We start from the raw sequence: 11,361 nt of genomic DNA on the forward strand, positions 1-11,361 counted from the left end.
ACTATATGCTTCTCTTGAGATTTAACTGTTTATTATAAATTAAGAGGTTATTCTTCTGATTCTTTGATGTTTGAATGTAGGAACTATTAGAGATATTACATTTAATTTTTCCAAAATATGTTATTCATATACAGACTATGTTGCACCTCAACATTCTACAAAATCCTTCCGTAATCATACACAGTTAAACTAACATTTCCTGGGGACCAGAGATATGTGATTCAAAAATAAAACCTAACTCTCTTTACTTGTTAATCTGCCTTCTCCAGGTAATCAAAATTATGAAATGCTGCTATCGGAAATTGCCATTTCCGGGAACTGGGAGACATTTGAAATATGGACAAATCCTCATACCAGAAAGTATTATAAAGAAAATTTTATTAAGGTATTTAATTAAAATTCCAAATAATCACACAAAAAATCAGATATTAAGAGTTAATCTGTACATTGATGCTAAAACTTCCTGTCTAACTTTAGTGCATAAACTTTCTCTCCTTATTTTCAACATTCTTTCTTTCCCTGGCAGACACACAAGATTTGGGTGCTCCTGTTCCTAACCTTCCAGTTTTTTTGGAATATCATTACAAATTTTATCTTCAATCCCCTCCCACATTTGTGTTAACCACTCTTTTCATAGGACATCCTCTGTAAATCATAACTAAGTCTCAGAAGTGATCAAAAATAACCCTATGAGCCCCATAGCTATACCACTTTCCCCTCTACTAGCAATAACCTTGGCTTCAATTGCTCAAATTTTTATCTTCTTTTTCCCGATACTGGAAGGACACAGGCCATCTACAAACCCTGGCTTGCCTTTCTTCCTTTCTACTGGAGGTCCTCATGATCTACGTTGCTTTCATTGTAATTATCACAAGGGTTACTTATTCATGATTCCTGTCACTGATTATCACTATTTTGTTTCTCTTTCTTCACCTTCCTACCCAGTAATGTGTACTTCTATGTATTTGTCAGTGATTTTTGTCTTATCATAAGTCATCTTCATTGATCCAGAGCTTCTTATTCTATCACATCTCCTACATTCACTCCTCAAAGTTACTATAACATTACCTAGTAAAAAATAATAGGCAACAATTTTGATAACTGCTTCAAAATATGACCTGAGAAATATAAGGTTCCAATTTATGTCAATGCCTCTGATTATATACAAGGATAAGGCCTCGGAAATATATTGTATTGACTTCTGAGCAACAATTAGGGCATCTGCAGAGTCAATCAGTATCTGATCTTATTTATAATTGGCTTGCAATAAGCAGACAATATTTTAGTGAATAAGGCAATGCTTGCCAAGACCAGTTTGGCTCAATGGATAAAGCGTCGGCTTGGGTACTGAAGGGTCCCGGGTTCGATTCCGGTCAAGGGCATGTACCTTGGTTGTGGGCATATCCCCAGTAGGTAGTGTGCAAGAGGCAGCTGATCGATGACTCTCTCTCTCATCGATGTTTCTAACTCTCTATCTCTCTTCCTTCTTCTCTGTACAAAATCAATAAAATATATTTTTAAAAAAAGAATAAGGCAATGCCTTTATAGGTCTATTGAAATGCAGATCTAAAAAGCTATAAAATTTATCACAAATATCTTCATCTCTTTTCATTTACTCAGGGATTCCTGGTTTGAAAACTGTAACATTAGTGAAAAACCAAAACAATTTTTTAAGTAAAAGCAAATTATTCACTACTATAAAATTTCTAGAAAATAATTGGTTTATAGCTTATAGTACCAACTACTGTGCCTAGCACTTAGTAAGCTCTCAATAAATTACTCTTGAATGGAATGAATGTATTAATGAATTCATGGTGTGAAAAGAAAGTAATGAGACTTATTTCCATATACTGTACCACAGAACATACATGCTGTTTCATAAATGAATAAGTGTGTATCATTTTGAAAAGAAATAGATAACTGAATGTGGATCAAGGTAAACCCAGTAGTGATGACACATCACCATGCTGTTTGGCTTCATTTTTCTCCTGCCTGTCACAGCTCCCAACCTTCCTGTCAGAACTCATTCTGTCTTCCTCACTGAAACTGTTGTTCATAGTTGAGGTATCTACCAGGAAAACCATAAACAGGGAAAGCTAATACATTGTATTCATTCCTCTTGAAGACAGCTCCCAGGTCAGCCCTTCTATTTTCACCTCTATAAACTCTTTACCAACCAGCATCTCTCTCATCTCGCCTTGAGGAAATAGGCCAATGGAGAATGGAATAGCAAGAGGCAAGGTAAGTACATTTCAATTCTTTCTGAGGTAACAGTCCTTTTTTCATCTTGATATATTTTCTCAACCTCAGTGAAGCAGCAGAGCCAAAGCTGGGACCTACAGATTTGAGATTCTGTCTTACCTCAGGGATTGACCCAGTTCTAGAGATACATGTCCAAGCTTTGGTCTTTTCTGGCTCATTCCCATTATTTTCCCTTTTTAATTTATTTTTATTGTTGAAAGTATTACAAGATGTCCCCCCTTTTTTCCCCATTGACCCCCTCCACCACACACCCACCCCTCCCATGTTTTCATTCCACTATTGTCTATGTCCATGGACTATGCATATATATATATATATATATATATATATATATATATATATATATAAATTCCCAGGTTAATCTCTCCCCAACTCCTTACTCTTGCCTTCCCTCTGAGATTTGTCAGTCATTCCCATTTTAATAATACAAAGAAATTCATTTAGCACAGCTGTCCAGGGGTGTGAACCTGCACTATGGAAAATATACTGAGTGGCCAGATTATTATGATCTCTGAATGCATAATAATATGGCCACTCAGTATATATCCTATATAATAAAAGACTAATATTCAAATTGCTCCCTTGACCAGGAGTTCAACCAGCAGGCAGGCCAGCCAACTGCCCATGTCCCCTCCCCCTGGCCAGGTTGGCTGGACTCCACCCATGCACAAATTCATGCACCTGGCCTCTAATACACACACACACACACACACACACACACACACACACACACACACACTGAGTGGCTAGATTATTATGCATTCAGAGATCATAATAATCTGGCCATTAAGTATATAGTCAGTGGGTACAGTTAGACCAAGAATCCATGATTCCCTGTTATTGAATTCAAAAATCCCTTTGTTGCATGACAATATAACATGAAACGATTCCCCTCTTTGCTTCATATTGTGTCTGTGTCAACCCCAGATTCATATCAGATACTTGAGATAAGTTCTGAAGCAACAATTTTGATAACATAGTTTTCACAAGCTTCACCAAAAGAATAAAAATATGACAGAAAATCACCTGCTTACTTCTTCCTCAGTCAATAAGTATGCATTGCTATAGACCCCATCCGGCCTATAATTCAGCTATATGGTATAATAATATGGGAAAGATAAATAAACATTTTCCATAAAATGACAATTGGGATGAAGACAGTTTGTTCCAGTTTAGCTGTAGAGTCACCATTGCATCTAGCTGAATATAGTAGGGAAAAGTAATTGACCCTGTGAGCAAGGTAAAATTTTCAATATTTGATTGGAAAGGGACTAAATTTCAATCAATGGTTGCTGCTGATTCTATGCTAGGAGACAAGATACCCAATGTATGAGACACTTGCTTCTTCTCATTCACCACTGCCACTAAAGTACCTAGTTGACTTCTTTGGCCATGAGTATGTCATCAGCCTAAGAAAAAGTTCTTCCAGTTTTTCTTCATCTGGAAAGGAAACCAGCTACAGAGCCTGGCACGTAGTATATTTTAGAGATAAAAGACTGAAGTTTGCCCCGGTGCCAGGCTAGGAACACTCACATGCAAATTGTGTTTCCAAATCAGCTATTTGCCCTAGTATCTACATGCCCTTGATTGTTCCTGACTTCTACATGTCAAATCTGGTGTGGCCTCATGCACCCTTGGGTGGTGGGTTTTTCTACCACTGCCACAGCTAGAGCCTTTCAGACACCAGGCCAAATCTGGTCTAGTGAGTTGTTGTTCATGGAAAGCAACCATATATTTCTGAAGACAAAAATTATAAGCACTTTTCTAATGATAGAACAAAGGAAGAAAGAACATTAGCATAGCCTACATTAATGCAAGATTAATCTCCCTAATGGGCTTTGGGAAATGCTCCATCTCTGTGTGGAAGTCAACCCTTACTCGTCACACATTATGTGATGACCAAGGGAAAGAAGTAAAAAGGGATACCACATCCTTCTTGTTTCCAGGTGGCTCCCTATAATTCTCTTTCACATGCTACTCCCAGGTCTCTGTGGTCAGCAAATGATTTTAATTCCACTCTTTAGTGGAAAGCATGAAGCTCCCAATAATATTTTATGTATAAATTTGTATTTTTAAATATATTATTTTATTACACACAAGATTCTCACCAGAAAAGTTCTACTAAAATAAAATGTGTCCATAGATGTCCAAACCTTACCTAAATCTCAAGATTAGTTCGTTTTTTACAATGAGGATATGTACTTCTAAACCTTTCTCTTAAACTCTACTTAGGAAAAAATGCCCTCTCTGTCACCAAATCCTTCCCCTTCTCATATACTGACTGGCATGCCACCTGGAATTTAAATGCAATATGGAGTGAGTAAAGGTTTAGTGCTGCCAAGAATGAAGTTCCTAAATCCAGAAGAGGTACCCAAATGTGAAAATCAAAATTACCAAGATTCTGCTGAAACCGGTTTGGCTCAGGGGATAGAGCATCAGCCTGTCAACTGAAGAGTCCCGGGTTTGATTCTAATCAAGGGCATGTACCTTGGTTGCAGGCACATCCGCAATAGGGAGCGTGCAAGAGGCAGCTGATGGATGACTCTCATCAATGTTTCTAACTCTATTTCTCTCCCTTCCTCTCTGTAAAAAAAATCAATAAAATATATATATTTTTAATTACCAAGATTCTTATTGCTACTACTGTGGTAATCTCAGGGTGACTCAAGAGACAGCAGGCAACTGGATTCCCTGAGGCTGTCTCTTAACTAAATAGAAGCAAAGTGGATGTGGCAGGAGATTGGGTCAAGAGCAGACCAAGCTATGAGATTTTGCTTTGCATTGCAGGGTATGGAAAACAAGAATTTCACAGTAATAATGACATTTTGAGAGGATATACCCAGCAGTGTAAAGACAAGAGGCTAATGATTTAAGAACATGAGACTTAGAGGGGGCCAGTGAAAATTAAAGGAAAAGAAAACAAAATAAAGAGCCATTTAAAATAAAATGCAATAGGACAAGGTAGTGAAAAGGACTAAAAGATTAAGACACTATTCAGTATTAGAAATATCAAACTGGGAATAAATTGGAGAAATTTTGAAGGAAGATAAGTTAGACCTGGGACATCATGATTTCTGAATGACTTCATAATGATGAAGGCATCTAAGTTGGCATCTATAAATATGAAACTCAGGTGACAATCGAGCTGGATGAGTGGAGGCAAGCATTACCTACAGAGAGATGAGAATTGGAATCATAAAATAAACCTATTATTCAGTGAAGAAAGAATATAACAGTCTTTAAGGCCAGGTGTTAAGAAATGCCATCACTACTAGGCAACAGATGAAAGGTAGGAGTGATGTATAAGATGATGGGGCACCAATTCCTATGGAGAAGTTTAGAGACAATTAAACACCACTGGATTTAGCAAGAAGGCCACTGATTATGTGTCAGTGGAAAACTCATTCTTGTCTCATTCTCCTATAATAAAACACACACACACACACACCACACACACACACACACACACACACACACACACACACACACACACCATGGTAAATCCCAAACCCAAGACAGGGCAACTCTCAGACACTTTCCATATGTCAGTTCTGTAAACTTAGAGACATTATCGGGTCACTTAACAAGTAGGCACTAGCAGGGCTCAGGGGCCAGCTGAGCATTTGTGAAGCAGCCTGCTAGCTTGGCTGCACTTTTTACCTGTAGCTGAAGTCAGAATCAGTGGCTATGGCCAGGGAAACGCCTTCCCTGGGTACCTGTCTTGGTAACACAGGCAGCCTGCCTTGGAAAGCCTTCAGCCACTCCTTTTAACTAAGGATCTTTGGGGATCTGAGTGGGTGGGCTGATTTATTGGTTGGTTAGGTTTTGTTTTATTTTGTCTTTAAATGGTTGCTGTTGCTTTTCCAGAGGAAGACATTTTTCTCAACAGGTCTGATGGAGCAATAAATACTGGACATCTGAGTGTTGGGCCATGGGCAGATCAGAGAACGTCCAGCTTAGGAATGAGATCCATGATGCTGATAAACAGTCATCACAAGCAGCATCACACAGAATTGCCGGGTCAGAACCACTATCAACCAAAGCCAAATCCCAATGGGCCAAGGCAAGTTGAGACCGCCAAGCAGGTCCAGGGGCTGAGGTAAGTCTGTGTGTGGGAAGATTGGAAGTGACCTGAAGGAAGGTGAGCCTAAGAAGCCTCAGAACCTTGTGGAAGTTTTTTAAGCAAGGCTTACAGCTGCTGGCACAGGCACCTTGGTAAGTTAAAAGAGTCAACACATAACATACACTTTCTCTTGTGTACAAGAATTTTTAAAAAGTCTCTCTCATTCAGTTTTCTTCTGTATGTTCCTTGTACTTTACACCTCCTTGCTGATAGGGCTGTTGTCTCATCATTCATTGTTTCAAAATATGATGCTCCCCCACTTTTGAAACTGCCCCTATTTCCAAAACTCCCCCAACCCGGTTCACCCTCTGCCAATGACACTGGTCAGACTCCCACAAGCCTTTGGTTGATTTCTAAATGCTGTTCCTGGCTCTCATCTTCCTGTGATGAAACTGAAACCAGTTAGTTACCGATGACAAGCAGCTGATTCTTTACCAATAATCGCAGCCCCAAACCAGGAAAGACACGCAAGAGCAAATGTGATAACACAAATAAAATGGCATCCTACCATAAGCATCAGGATGGCCACTTCAATGCTAAAGGCAAATGGGGCTTTGCTATTGGGACACCACCCTTGAAAAAGGGCCCACTTTGACACCTATGTCACTTCAGAAAGACTAACTAGCTGAGTTAAAAGCAGATTCCTGCCTGAGTCACTAGCCAAACAACACTCTCAGTCCCTGGAAACCACAACATCAAGCACAACAAATCCACTGTTTCCTTAGGGAACTGTTTTCACATTTGTGGTGTGTTTATTTGTTTTAACTTAAGGGTTCTTTAAATTTTCTCAACTCAGAGCCTGTGTAGATGTACTATATCCTCTGGTTTATAGTTTACCTCTGCCTACCTGCCTTAACACATAAACTACACTCACATAATATTTTGGAGCATTAGCAAAACAATCTTGGACAGAAAGCTTCAACACAAATCTTGCTTCCTATTTTACCAAGATGTCTAAAGCCATCCTAATATTCCTTGTCTACTATTTAACTTCAACAAAAACCCAAGTGTTCAATAACAGGCCAATATTTAAATTCAAATTACTCAAAAATATTAAATGTAGCTGAGTGTTTAAAAACATAAATAAACTGAGCACATACTTCCGCATTTTGGAGCCAGATTAACATGTGGCTTGCTAATCCCACTTCTGCCTTCTCCTGAACAACCAAGTCTAGACAAAAGTTATTACTGTATAAGTATTCTGTGGTTACTCTGGCTGTACAAGAAAAGCCAATTGCTGTACAACCACAGAGCTCATATGCTTGTTCATTAAAAATTATTATAAGTAGCATTTTCTGTATTAGTTTTAATGAACAACTTTTAACAAATTAATTTTAATATGTTAAAAATTAATTTATAAAAACTAACAAAGCTAAATTAACAAAATCCAAATTGACTAGATTGAATAAATATCTGATAAGTCTTTTGGAAATTTTTTATAGTACACAAATTCATTATGAAATAAGAAATTCTGTGTGTGTCCTAGAAGCATACTGATGGAGAACAGAAAGACCTATCACCACCAGCCAGACCAACAAGAAGCAACATGACCAAACCTGGATGATGGATACTCAGGAGCATGACTCAAAAGGGTACACTCACAGTCTCTGCCTCCTTAACCCTCCAATTGTATCTTCTTCCTACTAACTTCTAGTAAATGACATTGCTTCCTATTTTATCAAAATGGCTAAAGCCATCCTAAAAGTCCTTGTCCACTGTTTAATTTCTACAGCTTGGTTCTACACTCATCCTCACATTTGAATCAAAACTAGTCTTCCTGACTCCAGTTCTCCCCACTTCCACCACTTCTGTTTTCTACCTCAACCTAATCACCTACATAAATCCCAATTTCCATTATGGCACTCTGCTCAAAAACCTTTAAAGAATCTACATGTCTATCAATATGGCCCTCTAAAATCTGATTGTGGCTATTTCCAACATAAATGTTCTCAATGCAGATAATTTCCTGTTATATTCTTACTCTACAAAGATTGTCTTCTCTTCTGTCTTTCTCCAAGACTTTTAGAAAACAAAAACTGAGGCAAACATTACAAAGTATTACTTTATTCAGGGATGTGCATTCCCAGGACAAGAATATAGGAAAAGGAAAGTGAGGCAGGGAAAGATGACAAGCAATGTGAGATAAGTAAAACAACAATGGACTCTACTTCACCATGAGCTTGAAGGACATCAGCCAGTCACTTGGTAGGTCACTCACTCAGCTACCTAGGATGTCTCCAAATAGGCTGGTTAGAGAAACTGTCTCAGATTAGCCTGTTAGAGAAAGAAAGAAAAATAATACTTATCTGTTCAAATTCTTTCTAGCTCCTGGTTTTCTTTAGCCAAAGTAAACTCTCTCACACCTCTAGGTTGCATCTTCTGGACCTTTTGCAAGCTACTTAGAAAGCTCAAGCTCATGCTGATAATTCATACAACTATCAATGTGGTAGTCTCCCAGACATGGTGCTGGCCAGTGTTGGATGATAAAACCTCATAGACCACAAATTCTGTCGGGCTCATTAGCTCAGGCAAAACAGATAGATGGAAGAGATAAAGGTCCTAGAACCAATTGAGACCAAGAAAATCTGCAAAGATGTGTAAGTTCAATAAGCCATCTCCCCACCCAGACAAAGCCAGTGCTTCCATAAAATTTAGCCACTGATCATTCAATTCCCTGAATTTCTTGGTGATGTATGCTTACATACTGCTAGGTTGTGACAGCTATTTAAAGGTGGTGTGTGTCTTAGCCCAGTGTTTCCCAACCTTCTCTCATGATGAGAATCACCTGGTGGAGTTGTTAAAACACAGATTCCTGAATCCCAACTAAGAAGTGCTAAACTAGAATTTTTGGGAACATATAGGTAAAATTGTATACTTAACTAGTGCTCTAAGACAGATTTTATATACAGAGCACTAAGTTAGGTATGCAATTTTACCTATATGTTCTCAAAAATTCTAGTTTAGCACTTCTTAGTTGGGATTCAGGAATCTGTGTTTTAACAACTCCACCAGGTGATTCTCATCATGAGAGAAGGTTGGGAAACACTGGCTTAGCCAATTTGGTTCAGTGGCTAGAGCATTGGCCTGTGACTGAAGGGTCCTAGATTCTATTCAAGTCAAGGGCACATGCCTGGGTTGTGGGCTCAATCCCTAGCAGGGGACATGCAGGAAGCAACCAGTCAATGATTCTCCCTCATCATTGATGTTGCTATCTCCTCTCCCCCCTCCTCTATAAAATCAATAAAAATATACTTAAAGGTGGTGGTGGTGGTAGTGGTGGTAGTGGTGGTGGTGATATGTGTGCTTAATCTCCATTAAATTTCAAGCTCATGAATGCCAGGTACTAAGCCATTAGTAATTCCTTGTATCCCCATTTCAACAGGCAAAGTATGGTTGCATAAATGGTATCCCATGAGTAGTTTCTTAATAAGTGAAAGAACAGAATAATGCACTTGAGCGTAAGTGAATGCAAGAAAAACCTCTTTTCTTTTGACTTCACAGAAATAGTCTGATATTTGGAAGAAACCTTAATGGGCACCTAAATCATTCACTTCTTCCTTTTCTGCACCATGAACAATTAAATCATTTTCTCTACAGTAAAAAATTAAAATGATACAAGTTCAAAATCTACTTTAGAAGCAATTGGCTGTTGTTTAAAAAAATAAAATAAAATATTTAGAAAGAGTAGGAAAGGAACTGAGCACAGAGGCATTACCAGCTGCCCTTCCAGCCCTCTTCCCAATGTTGCACAATCAAATAGCTCCCCGTATGACTCTGGTCCCCTCTAAGCTACCATCCCTTTGCCAGAGTCCAGGGTTGAAGGTTTAAAAAGTTCATTAAAGTCAGTTATGAGAGTACTAGATTCTGTCACTTTCCCATCCAATTTTGGAATGGTGGGCATTTCATAAGAAACCCAAGCCCTAAGCCAGAGAATCACTTTTTCACCAAAGCAAGACATACAGTCAATCCCCTGACTGATCAATCTACTAATGAGCATTCAACCAAATGTGGACTATGCAGGACATAATAATACAAGACCTGAGATTTCCACTTCTTTGCTGACAGGACTTATTCAATGAGGCAAAAAACAACTTCTTTCAGTAGTCAAGGGGTCTAAATCAAGGTTTTCAAAAGCATATATACTAATGACTACATAACTATCATCCAACATTCTTGTGTGAGCTCAGTGATGTTTGGACTAGGTTGGAGGTCCTATAAACATGTCAGTGGCCAGATACTATGATTTTCACTTGAACTAATACTAAATGAAGAGCAGATAGAGGAATAATCATTCAATTCATTATGCCTACCATGTGGCGGATCCCACAGAAGCCTGTGAAACTTCAAGTTAACCAAGAAGAGTTCCTCTATATAAATGTATTGCTACTTCATAATACAATTTCTTTGGAAGGACTAAGAAGTCAGACCAGTTTGAAGAAATGAGATTAAGCTCCATTAGAGAGCTCATCAAGGCAACTGAGTTGAGACAAAAAGGACAGAAGTGCACTGCATTTCTACCAACTTAAAAACGTGTATGATATCTGATTTCCAAAGAATGAGTACCAAGATTCATGTCAAGAGGCTTTGTTCCTATATTTTCTTCTAGGATTTTCATACTTTCAGGTCATATATTTCAAGTTAATTTCTATGACTGGTATAAGATAGGGGTCAAGTTTCATTCTTATCCATGTGCATATACAGTTTTCCAAGTATCGTTTTTTTAAAGAGACTATTTTTTCTCCATTGAGTTTTCTTGGTTCCCTTGTCAAATGTTAGTTGACTGTATATTCATGGGTTTATTTCTGGGATCTTGATTTGGTACTACTGGTATATTTGTTTTCATGCCAATGCCACACTGTAATTTTATTGTATAGTTTGAAACCAGGAACTGTAATGTCTCCTGCTTTGTTCTTCTTTCTCAGGATTTCTCTGGATATTTGGGATCTTTGTGGTTTTCCTTCCTCTTCAGTTTTTTG

The 11,361-nt window shown here is 38.2% G+C and overlaps 1 long non-coding RNA gene and 1 pseudogene across 1 annotated transcript; both read left to right on the top strand.

The window, feature by feature from the left end:
* Positions 1 to 2,037: 2,037 nt before the first annotated feature.
* On the top strand, positions 2,038 to 8,097 carry LOC123652647. Its single transcript, XR_006742094.1, has 3 exons — positions 2,038 to 2,267; positions 6,130 to 6,282; positions 7,872 to 8,097. It is a non-coding gene; the product is annotated as an uncharacterized LOC123652647 (long non-coding RNA).
* Positions 8,098 to 10,233: 2,136 nt separating this feature from the next.
* On the top strand, positions 10,234 to 10,911 carry LOC118722970 (annotated as a pseudogene).
* Positions 10,912 to 11,361: the final 450 nt, after the last annotated feature.

This window comes from Pipistrellus kuhlii, unplaced genomic scaffold, assembly GCF_014108245.1.
Source record: "Pipistrellus kuhlii isolate mPipKuh1 unplaced genomic scaffold, mPipKuh1.p scaffold_m20_p_2, whole genome shotgun sequence".
NCBI lineage: Eukaryota > Metazoa > Chordata > Mammalia > Chiroptera > Vespertilionidae > Pipistrellus > Pipistrellus kuhlii.